The sequence below is a fragment of the Cajanus cajan genome, chromosome 9 (assembly GCF_000230855.2).
Source record: "Cajanus cajan strain Asha chromosome 9, NIPB_CcT2T_4, whole genome shotgun sequence".
NCBI lineage: Eukaryota > Viridiplantae > Streptophyta > Magnoliopsida > Fabales > Fabaceae > Cajanus > Cajanus cajan.
Window position 1 is genome coordinate 34608 of NC_138525.1, and position 15867 is coordinate 50474.

General features: G+C 44.0%; 1 protein-coding gene across 3 annotated transcripts in view; it reads left to right on the forward strand.

Annotated features, from left to right (window-relative positions):
- Window positions 1-15867, forward strand: part of LOC109794403 (protein ORANGE, chloroplastic-like) — a 66203-nt gene that overhangs the window by 23118 nt on the left and 27218 nt on the right. For all 3 annotated transcript variants that reach the window (XM_083064018.1, XM_083064016.1, XM_083064017.1), the window contains 6 exons: window positions 7650-13757; window positions 13847-13895; window positions 14219-14326; window positions 14671-14767; window positions 14853-15260; window positions 15350-15397. The gene's annotated coding sequence lies outside the window, so the exon portion shown is untranslated. The remainder of the gene's footprint in view (window positions 1-7649; window positions 13758-13846; window positions 13896-14218; window positions 14327-14670; window positions 14768-14852; window positions 15261-15349; window positions 15398-15867) is intronic.

Below are 15867 nucleotides of genomic sequence, written 5' to 3' on the forward strand. Positions count from 1 at the left end.
ATCGCGTGTCAATGCTTTGCTGCAGTGTGTCGAAGCGGGCGTCAAAGTATCCCCTGTCCGACCGTGATGTGCTAGCCTCTGGCTGCGGGGCGTCGCCTCCCTCAGAGTCGAGGTTGTTGAGGAGGTCGTCGAAGGTCTCGAGGCCATCTACTCGCACAAACCCCCCTCCTGGCGATCTAGCGATGATCTTCATGTTAATCAGGGTGGAGGCACCAATCAGCTTCGGCGCCAATGCCCCTGGCTCTGCACCATCGGGACATCCCCATGTCTCCGCCAGCTGTGAGAGGAGTGGGGCAACCAAGATGTACCCCTGTCTGGACTCTCCTCCCTCTCGTACCCCAAGCTTCTTCACGTGCTCGAGGAAGAAATATCCAGGATTGGCTTTCCGGCCGGTGGCCATGCAATATAAGGCCAGCAGATCCGGCCGTGTAATCGACTCCGGACTCTTGGACCTGCCATGAATAGTACTGGTGAGGATCTTGTGACAGATCCTAAGAGCAGTCGGGAGCCGGGAGCCCTTCACCCCTGAATGATAATCCCGTCGGCCAGTGAGCAAACTCCACATCTCAACCGGAGTCCACTGATCAGGCCACTCGCATATGGCATCTCGGAATGCCAGCTGATCAGTGCGGCTGAAAAACCCTGCCTGGACGTTGAACTCGTCCAACGTCAGCGAGCAGTATCCTTCATTCATCCAGAAATCCACCGCGCAAACATCCTCCCCATAGCTGTTAGTCGACTCCGTGACGCCGACTGTAGCCAAGAACTCCTTCGTGGCCGTCAAATATAGCTGGGATGGTGGATTAAGGAGAAATCCCCATCCTATGGCGTCGAAGTAGCTCCTGACATCATTCTCCAAGCCCACTGCTCGGAGAAGCTCAAAGTCGAGCACCCTTGACGGCTCGATGGTGAACGTCTCTATAAGCTGTAGCCGGTCCCGGTGTCGATCTGTCATTACACGTCTGGCCGGGGCTCTCTGCCTTTTGCGAGAAGATTCTGCCATTTCTGATAATCTTTGTAGGAATGCACTCACAAGCAAGGAATGTGGAGAATGAAGAAAGGTATGCAAAATGAGGGAGGGGAGGTCTTATTTATAGGCAAAATTCCGCCAATACGGCCCGTATTGGATTCAATACGGCCGTATTGTCCTTTCCATTGATGTACAAAGTTTACAATCAATATGGACCGTATTGGATTCAATACGACCGTATTGGGGTTCAGTACGGGCGTACTGGATTTTAATACGCCCGTATTGGAGTTGAAACGTTGTACTTAACGTCAATACGGGCGTATTGGATTTTTCGTTAAGTACAACGTTTCAACTCCAATACGGGCATATTAAAATCCAGTACGCCCGTACTGAACCCCAATACGGTCGTATTGAATCCAATACGGTCCATATTGATTGTAAACTTTGTACATCAATGGAAAGGACAATACGGCCGTATTGAATCCAATACGGGCCGTATTGGCGGAATTTTGCCTATAAATAAGACCTCCCCTCCCTCATTTTGCATACCTTTCTTCATTCTCCACATTCCTTGCTTGTGAGTGCATTCCTACAAAGATTATCAGAAATGGCAGAATCTTCTCGCAAAAGGCAGAGAGCCCCGGCCAGACGTGTAATGACAGATCGACACCGGGACCGGCTACAGCTTATAGAGACGTTCACCATCGAGCCGTCAAGGGTGCTCGACTTTGAGCTTCTCCGAGCAGTGGGCTTGGAGAATGATGTCAGGAGCTACTTCGACGCCATAGGATGGGGATTTCTCCTTAATCCACCATCCCAGCTATATTTGACGGCCACGAAGGAGTTCTTGGCTACAGTCGGCGTCACGGAGTCGACTAACAGCTATGGGGAGGATGTTTGCGCGGTGGATTTCTGGATGAATGAAGGATACCGCTCGCTGACGTTGGACGAGTTCAACGTCCAGGCAGGGTTTTTCAGCCGCACTGATCAGCTGGCATTCCGAGATGCCATATGCGAGTGGCCTGATCAGTGGACTCCGGTTGAGATGTGGAGTTTGCTCACTGGCCGACGGGATTATCATTCAGGGGTGAAGGGCTCCCGGCTCCCGACTGCTCTTAGGATCTGTCACAAGATCCTCACCAGTACTATTCATGGCAGGTCCAAGAGTCCGGAGTCGATTACACGGCCGGATCTGCTGGCCTTATATTGCATGGCCACTGGCCGGAAAGCCAATCCTGGATATTTCTTCCTCGAGCACGTGAAGAAGCTTGGGGTACGAGAGGGAGGAGAGTCCAGACAGGGGTACATCTTGGTTGCCCCACTCCTCTCACAGCTGGCGGAGACATGGGGATGTCCCGATGGTGCAGAGCCAGGGGCATTGGCGCCGAAGCTGATTGGTGCCTCCACCCTGATTAACATGAAGATCATTGCTAGATCGCCAGGAGGGGGGTTTGTGCGAGTAGATGGCCTCGAGACCTTCGACGACCTCCTCAACAACCTCGACTCTGAGGGAGGCGACGCCCCGCAGCCAGAGGCTAGCACATCACGGTCGGACAGGGGATACTTTGACGCCCGCTTCGACACACTGCAGCAAAGCATTGACACGCGATTCGATGCTTTTCAGCAGAGCATCGACACGCGATTCGATGCTTTTCAGCATAGTGTCGGTACATGGCAGCAGAGTACCGATACTCGACTAGACAGCTTGGTGCAGGGGTTCGACAACCTCTCAGTCCGGCTCCATAGCCACTACCCCACTCCTCCTCAGGATCCGCCGGCCGATGAGTGAAGACCGGATTGCTTCCTTTAATTTTTATGTATTTAGTTTGTTTGGGCTGTGTCCCATCTTTTGATTTCTTTTGATTTCTCTCGTACAAACTTATTTTCTATTTAATGAAAATTTCCACTGTTTGATTTTAAATTCTCTAGCAATTTAAATTCTGTACAGCAAAAGCCAAAAACATAAAAAAGGCAAAATACAGAAAAAGCCAAATCAGAAGAAAAGGCAAAATACAGAAAAAGCCGAAAATGAAAAAAGGCAAGGATACAGAAAATCCAACAAACAGTTTGTACAGAATAACTGAGCCTGGAGAGGCTTACCAAAATACTCCTCATCCTCCACATCAAAGAATAATTGAGCCTGGAGAGGCTCGCAGAAATAATACTCCCCAGAGAAACCTCAACTCACGCTCTTGGACTCAAAATCCCCAGCAAGAGCTATCAAGCAAGATCGTCAAAATCCCTAATGGAAACACGATCGCCCAAGAAGAATATCCAAGTCAAAGGACTTTAAAACTTCCTCAGTGAAGATAGCTCTTCAACTCAGGCGTTGAGTGAGGCTAAGCCTGCAGAGGCTTCCTAAAAATACTCTGGGATACATAAGATCCCTCATTCCCCAGTCGCCTACTCAGAGGCATCCCTGCAAAAGGAGAAAAATCAAAAAATATCAATAAATATTCCCCAAGCGGAATCCGGCGCTCAGTCGAACACTGAACTTCAAAATCCCCAGTCGCCTACACAAGAGGCACTCCTTCAAAAGGAAAAATCATAAAAAAATCAATAATCATTCCCCAAGTGGAATCTGGCTCTCAGCCAATCATTGAACATCAAGGTGATATGCCTAACAGAAGAGGCTAATCAAAATCAACGACAAAATCCCCCAGTGGATAACAGCCTACACAGAGGCAGCAAAATCAGAAAACCAAAAGAGACACCCGAACAAGGATAACCGGGATACTCCACCAACGTCGAAAGGACGTCAGCCAATCATAAGGCACCGCTCATATCAGAAAGAGCATCTTTGTGTCTGCACCCCTAAGGAATCAGAAATTCCCCAGTGGGCACCAACTACGCAATGGAAAGTTGGGACACAAGAACCTATGAGTAACTGCACATCCCCTAGACGGATCCCTGCGTTATCCAGCCCTCAGTGGCACAAAAATCAAAAAACAACCGTCGAAGCAGCATCGTGGACTGTGGAGACAAAATCATCACAAATCCCTGGAAAGGAGATACTCACGCTACCCCGTCGTCACAAACACGGAGGTATGCAGCTTCCGGCTCGAGCAATGAGCGAAGCTATCCCTGGAAAGGAGATACTCACACTGCTCACCGTCGTCACAAAGGTACTTAGCTTTCGGCTCGAGCAAAGAGCGAAGCTAAGCCTGGAGAGGCGGTACTCACAGCTTCCAGCTTGGGCAGCAAGCAAAGCAAAGCCTGGAGAGGCGAAACTCACACTGCTCACCGTCGTCACAAAGGTGCTTAGTTTCCGGCTCGAACAAAGAGCGAGACTAAGTCTGGAGAGGCGAAACTCACACTGCTCACCGTCGTCACAAAGGTGCTTAGTTTCCGGCTCAAACAAAGAGCGAAGCTAAGCCTGGAGAGGCGAAACTCACACTGCTACCGTTGTCACAAGGGTACTTAGCTTCCGGCTCGAACAAAGAGTGAAGCTAAGCCTGGAGAGGCGGGTACTCACAGCTTCCAGCTTGGGCAGCAAGCAAAGCAAAACCTGGAGAGGCTACTCGACAATTTTCCACCGGAAGACGCTACAAGTCAGAAGGTTGGCACATCACCCGGACAATTGGGTCAACTCCTTTACTTGTCAGCCGGTACACCAAAAGACCGTTTGACTAAGTAAAAGGGGGGCAGCTGTAGACCCCTAAAATTGTCCGGGTCGGAAATAAAGCTTGAAGACTCTCGAAGACTGAAGGAAGATCAGCCAGAAGGACTCCTGGAAGGCCCTAGGAGGGTTCTCTGTGTCGCCACCAGCCCGAAACGGGCTTTCGGCACTCGCGAAGGATGGTTGGACTATTTGTTTAAAAATATGGATTGCTAGAATGACTTATTCTCAAACTGAGACCTCGTCAAACGAGCAATTTTATTAAAAGGCTCACCAATCCATGTTAATCCCAAGCGGGACCCTCCATGGATTAGCGGTTTTCATAAAAAGGAAGGGTTCATGGAGTCGCCACCAATGTTTTACTCAAAACATTGGAAAAGGAAGTTTAAGGCAATCGATTCAAAAATCGACTTCGGCCATTACAACCAGAGTCGGGTAAGGGAGTCGGTTACGTGTGGGGAAGGTGTTAGCACCCCACAACGCCCCTTTCGGGTTCCCTATGACAGATTATTTCTAAAAATAATAGTGCAAAATTACTAAATTACCCCTATTTATTCTAAGCAATTATAAATTAACTATCTACATGATGACAGTTTAATATGCACACAGAAAGCAGTAAAAGAAGGGATTTTTAGAAAAGAAACCTCTTGAAGCGTGCTTTTTATATATCAAGTAAAACTGGGAAGCTTTTTGGCGTTCCCTCGCTCTACAAGCCCGCTCACTCCTTCCTAAAAATAATTTTTGACTTGGAAATCCGACGGATTTCCCTTCGACTTAGTTCGAGACTCAAGCAAAATGCTCAGAACTCAAAAACTTCGTCGGATCAACTCTCCGAGTGATTTCTAGGCAGAGCACTGCTCAAAAAAACCCAGAATACTCAAGAAGAGGGTTAAAACTGTGTGTAAAAAGTGTCCAATGACGTCAAAATGACGCCATATTTATAGGGAACAGGCGCAATACGGGCTATGGAATCAATACGGCCGTATTGAAATTTTTGAACTTCAATACGGCCGTATTGAGTTCAATACGGCCGTATTGAGTTCAATACGGCCGTATTGAAATTCAGAAATTTCAATACGCCCGTATTGAGTTCACTGCGGCTGTATTGAAGCTTCAATACGGCCGTATTGATTTCAGTACGGCCGTATTGAAGTTTCAGAAACTTCAATACGCCGTATTGAGTTCACTGCGGCCGTATTGAAGCTTCAATACGGCCGTATTAAGTTTAGTACGGCCGTATTGGGCTTCATTCCCTCCACTTCCTTATTTTAAGCTACTCTAAGACCTCTAAACCTACAGATAGCCATCCTATGGTCTTCTAGGAGTCCTTCTGGCTGACTTTCCTTCGATCTTTGAGGGTCTTCGAGTTTTATTTCCGACCCGGACAATTTTAGGGGTCTACAGCTGCCCCCCCTTTACTTAGTCAAACGGCCTTTTGGTGTACCGATTGACAAGTAAAGGAGTTGACCCAATTGTCCGGGTAATATGCCAACCTTCTGACTTGTAGCGTCTTCCGATGGAAAATTGTTGAGTAGCCTCTCCAGGTTGTTGCATACCTCGGTGTTTCTGACAACCTCGGTAGCTGAGTTTTACCCTCTCCAGGGTCAACTTCACTCGACGCCCGAGCCGGAAGTTGAACATCGACGTGTCTCTGACGACGCTGATGGTTGAGTACCGCCTCTCCAGGCCTAGCCTCACTCGACGCCCGAGCCGGAAGCTAGACACCAGTGTTTTAACATCACTGATGATTGAGTACCGCCTCTCCAGGCTCTGCTTCGGTTGTTTCTGACGACCTAGGCAGCTGAGTTTGCCCTCTCCAGGGTCTGCGTCTTAACATTCGGCAGTTGAGTTTACCCTCTCCAGGGTCTGCGTCTTAACATTCGGCAGTGTGAGTTTACCCTCTCCAGGGTCTGCGTCTTAACATTCGGCAGTTGAGTTTACCCTCTCCAGGGTCTGCGTCTTAACATTCGGCAGTTGAGTTTACCCTCTCCAGGGTCTGCGTCTTAACATTCGGCAGTGTGAGTTTACCCTCTCCAGGGTCTGCGTCTTAACATTCGGCAGTTGAGTTTACCCTCTCCAGGGTCTGCGTCTTAACATTCGGCAGTTGAGTTTACCCTCTCCAGGGTCTGCGTCTTAACATTCGGCAGTGCGAGTTTACCCTCTCCAGGGTCTGCGTCTTAACATTCGGCAGTTGAGTTTACCCTCTCCAGGGTCTGCGTCTTAACATTCGGCAGTGTGAGTTTACCCTCTCCAGGGTCTGCGTCTTAACATTCGGCAGTTGAGTTTACCCTCTCCAGGGTCTGCGTCTTAACATTCGGCAGTTGAGTTTACCCTCTCCAGGGTCTGCGTCTTAACATTCGGCAGTTGAGTTTACCCTCTCCAGGGTCTGCGTCTTAACATTCGGCAGTGCGAGTTTACCCTCTCCAGGGTCTGCGTCTTAACATTCGGCAGTTGAGTTTACCCTCTCCAGGGTTCTGAGATGATTTTTGTCTCCACAGTCCACGATGCTGCTTCGACGGTTTTTTCTGATTTTGTGCCGCTGAGGGCTGGATAACGCAGAGATCCGTCTAGGGGATGTGCAGTCATTCACAGGTTCCTGTGCCCCAACTTGCATTGCATTGTTGGTACCCTTGGGGTATTTCTGACTCCTTGGGGTGTAGACACAGATGCTCTCTCTCTGAGTTGAGCGATGCCTTATGTTTGGTTGACGTCCTTTTGACGTAGGTGGAGTATCCCGGTTGTCCTTATTCGGGTATCTCTTTTGGGTTTTCTGATTTTTGTCGCCTCTGTGTAGGCTGTTTATCCACTGGGGATTTTGTCATTCATTTCTTGACAGGCCTCTTTTGTTAGGCAAATAACCTTGATGTTCAATGATTGGCTAAAAAGCCAAATTCCGTTTGGGGAATTGTTATTGATTTTTTCTTCTTTTTTTTTGGTTTTCCTTTTTGAAGGAGTGCCTCTTGTGTAGGCGACTGGGGATTTGAAGTTCAGTGTTCGGCTGAGTGCCAGATTCCGCTTGGGGAATACTTATTGATATTTTTGATTTTTCTCTTTTTGCAGGGATGCCTCTGAGTAGGCGATTGGGGAATGAGGGATCTTATGTATCCCAGAGTATTATTTAGGAAGCCTCTACAGGCTTAGCCTCACTCAACACTTGAGTTGGAGAGCTATCTTCACTGAGGAAGTTTAAGTCCTTTGACTTGGATATTCTGCTTGGGAGATCGTACTTCCATTGGGGATTTTGACGATTTTGCTTTGATAGCTCTCGCTGGGGATTTGTTCCGTGAGCTTGAGTTGAGGTTTCTCTGGGGAGTATTATTTCTGCGAGCCTCTCCGGGCTCATTTATTCTGTACAGTTGGGGGGAGTATTATTTCTGCAAGCCTCTCCAGGCTTAGTTATTCTGAAAGAGTATTATTTCGGCAAGCCTCTCCAGGCTCAATTATTCTGTATGAGTATTGTTTCGGCAAGCCTCTCCAGGCTCAGTTATTCTGTATGATGCGGAGTTTTTGTCTTTTTTGTCGACTTTTGACTTTTTCTGTATTTTTTTGCCTTTTCTGTTGACTGCTGTCATACACAAGCAATTTTCTATTTTTTTCTATTTTATGCAATTGCCTCATGATAAGGTCTTTGAATGTGCAACTAATGTGTGTGTGATGCACAAATGCAAGTTTGATTATTTTATTAACGCTTTTTAGAAAAATGAATGGCTCTCCCTATCCTCCTCTTCTTGGAGGAATTTCTGTCATCGACGTGAGGGAATATTTTTGTGAGCCTTTTATGCAGGAGATTACGGATTTTAGGAACCCCTCCAATTTTCTTTATTTGACCGATTATTAAGAGAGTTTCGTACAATTTTTGAAACATCAATTTAGAGGCATAATCACATGGTCAAGAGAGAAAAGAAACAAATGGATATTTTATTTGATATTCAAAAATATTTTTACAGAAAGATTTGCAAAGGGAAATTTATGAAGAATGGCTGGCCAGGGTAGGCTATATACATTGGGCTTAACAATTATATCTGTAATTGTTGCTCTTTACGTTCCCTTAACTGCTTCGGCCTGAGCCAGGAGTGTAGATGCTGCAAGACGCTTGCTTCTAGAAGATAATCACTTGAACCGCCTTTCGGTTTTCGATTCAAGAGATTGTTGCTTGCTTTGCTTTTACATCTTATTCTTTTGCCCCTAACTTTTGCCTAGGACGTATCCTAGCGGGGACGATTTTGCCTTTGTTTTGCCTAGTACCCTTGTACTGGCGGGCTTTTTATTTTGCCCTAACTTTTACCTAGGACGCCCTTTTCGGGTTTTCATCCTAGTGGGCCTATGCAAGCAACGTCTTCAAGCATAGTACTTCTTTACCACGTCAGCGTTGGCTGGGTATCGAAGTTCTTCTCCACCCATGTCTGTGAGGATTAATGTTCCTCCTGAGAAAGCTCGTTTTACCACGTACGGTCCTTCGTGATTTAGGGCCTACTTTCCGATTTTGTCCTTTTGAGCTGGTAGTAATTTCTTCATTACCAGCTTTCCCTCATGGTAGACTCGAGGGTGGACTTTCTTGTCAAAAGCCTTTTTTGATCTTCCTCTGATAGGCTTGACCATGGCATATGGCGTTCAGCCGTTTCTCTTTGATAAGGTTCAACCGATCGTATCGGCTCTGAACCCTTTCTGCCTCGGAAAGTTTTGCTTCCATGATTACCCTTAGAGGAGGTATCTTGACTTCGACAGGTAGAACTGCCTCCATCCCATAAACGAGGGAGAATGGAGTAGCTCCTGTAAATGTACGTACTGAAGTCCTATAGCCCTGAAAAGCGAAGGGTAACATCTCGTGCCAGTCTTTAAATGAGACAACCATCTTTTGCACTATTTCCTTGATATTCTTATTGGTTGCCTCGACTGCCCCATTCATCTTTGGCCGATATGGGGAAGAGTTGTGGTGTTGGATCTTGAATTCTTGGCACGGTTCTTCCACCATTTTGCTGTTCAGATTAGATCCATTATCAGTGATGATTTATTTCTCCATGCTTCCACTAGATTACTCTAAAATCTTTTGGGACAAGAGAGAAAAGAAGAGAAAGATATTTTTGTTTTGAAGTTTGTGTTTTAGAGGGGATTTATTTTTCAAAAATGGTTTTTGTAAGAATGTCTTGGCCAATGGTAGGCTTATGTGTTTAGGCTTGTTTGATTAAACACTTATGAAGTTAAGAAAATCTTTGTTTATTGACGTTGTGATTTTGACAACTTGGATAGCTTCTCTTGAACCTTTCTTTTTGAATTCGGTTCATGGTACCATCATGGATTTCTTTTACTTTTGATTGTCTTTATTTTTGCCTAAAACACCCTTTTGTGGCGTTTTAGCGGACTTTTGTTTTTGCAACCCTAACTTTTGCCTAGGTCACCCTTTCATGGGATTCCTAGCGGGTCTTTTGCTCTTATTTTTACGCAGCCCCTTTTTTGGGGTTTCCTGCCGAGCTTCTTTTATTTTAAAGGATTTCTTTTTATCCATGATGGCACTTGTCGAGGCCAAGGGAAGGTGCTCCAAGTTGTCACACATACTTCCACATAAAAATGATGTGGGTTTATTATTATTAAGATGATTTTAACCTCATTCATGTTTATTCAAACAGGGTTAAAAAAAAATGTGGTTTAGAATTTTATTATAAGCAAGAAAAGAAGCAATGAGAAAGAATGATTTTATTATAATCATAGTGGAAACATATGTCCTCATTTCATCACTGATATGGGTCCCAATATTGACCTCTTTTATTTCTCGGCCTTGCCCCAAATTCACGGTCTCTAATTTCTCTTGACACGGTTGGAGTAGACGAGTTTCTTGATCTAGCAGTCTTTGCAGATCCGGAGAGATGGTCTCCTCATCACTGTCCAACTCAACCCGTTTATCCTCAACTTTCGGATCCCGGTCAGAGCGAACAATTACAGACATAATTATTTTATTGGTTCTGTTTAGGTTTAGAATTATTAATGTTAATGAGGAAAGAGAGAAAAGAACAAAAGAGAGAGTAATGTATGAAAAATGCCTCTTTATTGATATATGTATGTAAAACTGTACAAAACCCTTATTTACATGAAAAGGTCCTCATGATCTCGGGTACTGATCATGAGTCCCTAAAAGAAAAAAGTGGAGGGACCCTATCATGGCTTGTTATTCTCTCTAATCCTGCTTTAGCCGAGGATTCTTGCTCACGTCGGGCGCTATCGAATCAAAAGTGATCCACCCGGCATCAATAAGGTCTTGTACCTTATATTTGAGAGCTCTGCAGTTCTCCGTTGAATGCCCCGATGCCCCCGAATGGTATAAACATTTGTCTTGTGGTTTGTACCAACTGGGATGAGGTGGATCAATCTTCTTTAGTGGAACGTAAGCTAGAAGACGTGCTTCCACTAGCTTCGGCAGGATGTCGCTATATGTGGTCGGAAGTTTATCAAACTTCTTCACAGGTTTGAATTGCGATCTTCCTGACTTCGAAGTGGAAGAAGACGAAGAGATGGTTATGGCACTGACTTCTCTCTCCTTCTTCTTCCCAAAGGTCTTCTTAGCTTTAAATGATTGGGAAGGTTTAGCTAGCTTCCCGCTTTTCAGCTCTTGTTCCACTCTTCCTCCAACATGATGGGACTCATGGTCACTGTGCTCAGCCCCTTGTATGTTGTGGTGACGCATGAGTTCCATCATTTGCGCCATTTGCTCTTTGAGCTGTGAGAGCTCGGCTGTAAGCTCCTTATTTCGTTCCTCCAACGCGTCCATTTTCTTGTTGAGCTGAGAGAGCTCGGTTGTGAGCTTCTTATTTTGCTCCCCCAGCGCTTCCATTTTCTTGATTTTCTGCGCGCGCGTGAGGACAGAGAGATGACCAGCCACTTTCTAAAATGAATGTTTATTCTAATTAGCTTATTTATGATATGAATACACTCTTGATGTGAGCTTGATAACCCTCCATTTTTAAGGCGCTGCCTTTTTAAGATGAAGGTTTATCACCCTCCCTAGCCTATGATCTCTCCCCAACGGAGAATCTCAATAGTCATGGGTCCCTTTTACTCACATCGAGAGGGTATTGGTGAACCTAAAATGCATGGTCTATGAGGATGCATGATGTCTTATTGGTAATGATGTACATGCTCCTCACTTTTATTATATTTCCACACATGGTCTTTCCTCTCATGTCATGGTATTTTCATGCATGGGGATTATTCTTAGACCTTATCACGAGGTTTATTATTAATGCACAAACAATGTCACATAAACCTATACACAAACAATTCACTCATCCACGAACAGTCACGAGCGAATCACGAGGTAGGGGTATCCTGCAGAAAGGTGCATATTCAAGGTAGGTTCTAACTGTTCTCACCAGTCCAAGGCCCCCAAGGTGCCCCCATTATAGGGACCCAATTCCTCTCGTCGTGGGTCGATGGAAAGTTCCAACGCACCGTCGGACTTAAGTTCATGGTTATCACCTTGAGTGATGCTTTCCGACAACGGTCTACGGGCACCTATAGACCCATTCGACAACCGGCCGTACTAACATCCACTCCCTATGGCTTATCACTCATGCCCCCGGGTATAGAGGGAACTGTTGTGTGCAAAGGTTTGTGTGCAGTTTTTATTTCAAACAATTGCGGAAATTTAAACATACAACAGTTATTAAAGCCATATAAATAAAGCATGTTTATACAAACAAGGGGTAATGAAGTAATTTTAACTATTATTTGTTAAAATAATCTGTCACTAAATGGGACTGACTCTCGAAGCTTCCCCAGTGGAGTCGCCATCTGTCGCCACCAGCCCGAAACGGGCTTTCGGCACTCGCGAAGGATGGTTGGACTATTTGTTTAAAAATATGGATTGCTAGAATGACTTATTCTCAAACTGAGACCTCGTCAAACGAGCAATTTTATTAAAAGGCTCACCAATCCATGTTAATCCCAAGCGGGACCCTCCATGGATTAGCGGTTTTCATAAAAAGGAAGGGTTCATGGAGTCGCCACCAATGTTTTACTCAAAACATTGGAAAAAGAAGTTTAAGGCAATCGATTCAAAAATCGACTTCGGCCATTACAACCAGAGTCGGGTAAGGGAGTCGGTTACGTGTGGGGAAGGTGTTAGCACCCCACAACGCCCCTTTCGGGTTCCCTATGACAGATTATTTCTAAAAATAATAGTGCAAAATTACTAAATTACCCCTATTTATTCTAAGCAATTATAAATTAACTATCTACATGATGACAGTTTAATATGCACACAGAAAGCAGTAAAAGAAGGGATTTTTAGAAAAGAAACCTCTTGAAGCGTGCTTTTTATATATCAAGTAAAACTGGGAAGCTTTTTGGCGTTCCCTCGCTCTACAAGCCCGCTCACTCCTTCCTAAAAATAATTTTTGACTTGGAAATCCGACGGATTTCCCTTCGACTTAGTTCGAGACTCAAGCAAAATGCTCAGAACTCAAAAACTTCGTCGGATCAACTCTCCGAGTGATTTCTAGGCAGAGCACTGCTCAAAAACCCCAGAATACTCAAGGAGAGGGTTGAAACTATCTTCCAAAGTGTGGAATGACGTCAAAATGACGCCATATTTATAGGGAATAGGCGCAATACGGCCTATGAAATCAATACGGCCGTATTGAAATTTTTGAACTTCAATACGGCCGTATTGAGTTCAATACGGCCGTATTGAAATTCAGAAATTTCAATACGGCCGTATTGAGTTCACTGCGGCTGTATTGAAGCTTCAATACGGCCGTATTGATTTCAGTACGGCCGTATTGAAGTTTCAGAAACTTCAATACGGCCGTATTGAGTTCACTGCGGCCGTATTGAAGCTTCAATACGGCCGTATTAAGTTCAGTACGGCCGTATTGGGCTTCATTCCCTCCACTTCCTTATTTTGAGCTATTCTAAGACCTCTAGACCTACAGAGAACCCTCCTAGGGCCTTCCAGGAGTCCTTCTGGCTGATCTTCCTTCAGTCTTCGAGAGTCTTCAAGCTTTATTTCCGACCCGGACAATTTTAGGGGTCTACAGTTATGTGTGCATGTTGTGTTTTGTATGTGTTTCTATGTGCGTGTATCTGTCTTTTTTGTGTTCACAGGTGGCAGCCCTTTAGTTTGGGAACACCACCAATATTCTTGAGGAATATTCATGCGGTTCAAGTGAGGAACATGTTAGTCTCTGTATTATGGCAAAATTGAATCCAGACATACTACTAAGTTACTTGTGAAGCATCTCTGACAAAATTTTCCCCTTGGTTAGGGTATCATGTAGAATTTTGCACTGTTCTTCACCTCATTTTGCAAGGCAGGTTTGTTTTCTCAGCTTCATGTCTATCTATGATTGTATGTTACAAGTATATATTCATGAAATGTCATGGGATCAGGTGAAATAGTGTGAGCTAGTTTTGGGATTTTTTATGCTTTGTGTATGTGTACCATATCATGCCTGTGGCATGTTTGAGAATGGACCCACCTTGCTATATACTGAATTGTCATGTCAGTTAGTTTTTTTTTTCACATCTGTGTAGCACCTCTTCCTCTGTTTCTTGCTCATAGTTTTTCATTTTGCTTGATTAGTGTTCAAGTATGTTAACATCTTTATTGGTGTGGTGATACCCTTCTGTTAACGCAGGTTCGCATTTGAATTCTAGAATCCAGTAAAGAGAATACACATGGTTTGCTTTTGGGTCTTGAATGCCTTATCAACATCCCATATGTAGATGATACCGAGGATTTAAAGGTATGATGATGTTGACATTCATGTCTTATGGTTGTCTATTTCTTATGTTATGATTATGATTTATGAATTCTGAAACTTGTGTTTTCAAAGTGTGATATTTGATAGTATACATAGCTAATACGTACAAAAATATAACTAAAATCCAGTTAAAAATTTATTTTATAGGTAATTGTATTTTGTTTTAATAGAAGGCACACTAGTAAACATATAGGCTCAAAGAACCCGACTCCTTGGTTTTTTGAAAATTAAAAAAACAAATTGAGAACACGACAAGTATTTTTGTTTATCTTTTGGTTGTGATTTTTTTTGAAATAATTATTACTCATATCATGTTTATGTGGCAGGAATACATACTTTCTGTAATGGTCATTTGGGATGTATTATATCTTTGTGTAATCACGACGGAAAAGATAACAAAGTTGTTATTGCACGTAATAACATGTAAGGGATGTTTTTGTATTGATTTGCTCGATGTTAAATGATGTTATACCTCTGTTTAATAATATGCCATTGCTTCTGTTGGCAGGTATGTTGTGGGACAGTATCTCCGGTTTTTAAGAGCTCATTGGACGTTTCTAAAAGCTGTTGCGAATAAGTTTCTTGAGTTTTTGCATGAGACTCATCCTGGAGTTCAGGTTATGTTTTCTTCCTATGTTTTCTGTCCTACTTTTTCTTATATCAACAGCTTAGTTTATGTCCCTGTGCGTGTACCTGTGTTTGTGTTCTCTGCGTGCTCATTTCTGTGTGCTCCATGTCTGTGCTCTGTGTTGTGTGCCTTTGTTTGCCTTTGAGTCCTTGTGTGTGCATGTTGTGTTTTGTATGTGTTTCTATGTGCGTGTATCTGTCTTTTTTGTGTTCACAGGTGGCAACCCTTCAGTTTAGCAACTCTACCAATATTCTTGAGGCATATTCATATGGTTCAAGTGAGGAACAAGTAAGTCTCTGTATTATGGCAAAATTGAATCCGTGCATACTACCAAGTTACTTGTGAAGCATCTCTCACAAAATTTTCCCCTTGTTTAGGGTATCATCAAAATTTTGCACTGTTCTTCACCTCATTTTGCAAGGCAGGTTTGTTTTCTTAGCTTTATGTCTATCTATGATTGTATGTTGCAAGTATATATTCATGAAATTTCATGGGATCAGGTGAAATAGTGTGACATAGTTTTGGGATTTTTTATGCTTTGTGTATGTAATCATGCCTGTGGCATGTTTGAGAATGGACCCACCTTGCTATATACTGAATTGTCATTTCAATTAGTTTTTTTTTTCACATCTGTGTAGCACCTCTTCCTCTGTTTCTTGCACATAGTTTTTCATTTTGCTTGATTAGTGTTCAAGTCTGTTAACATCTTTATTGGTGTGGTGATACACTTTTGTTTACGTAGGTTCGCATTTGAATTCTAAAATCCAGTACATGATTGTATTTTGTTTTAATAAAAGACACGCTAGAGAAGATGTAGACTAGAAGAACCCAACTCCTTTGTTTTTGGAAAATTAATAAAACAAAATTGAGAACACGACATGTACCTTTGTTTATC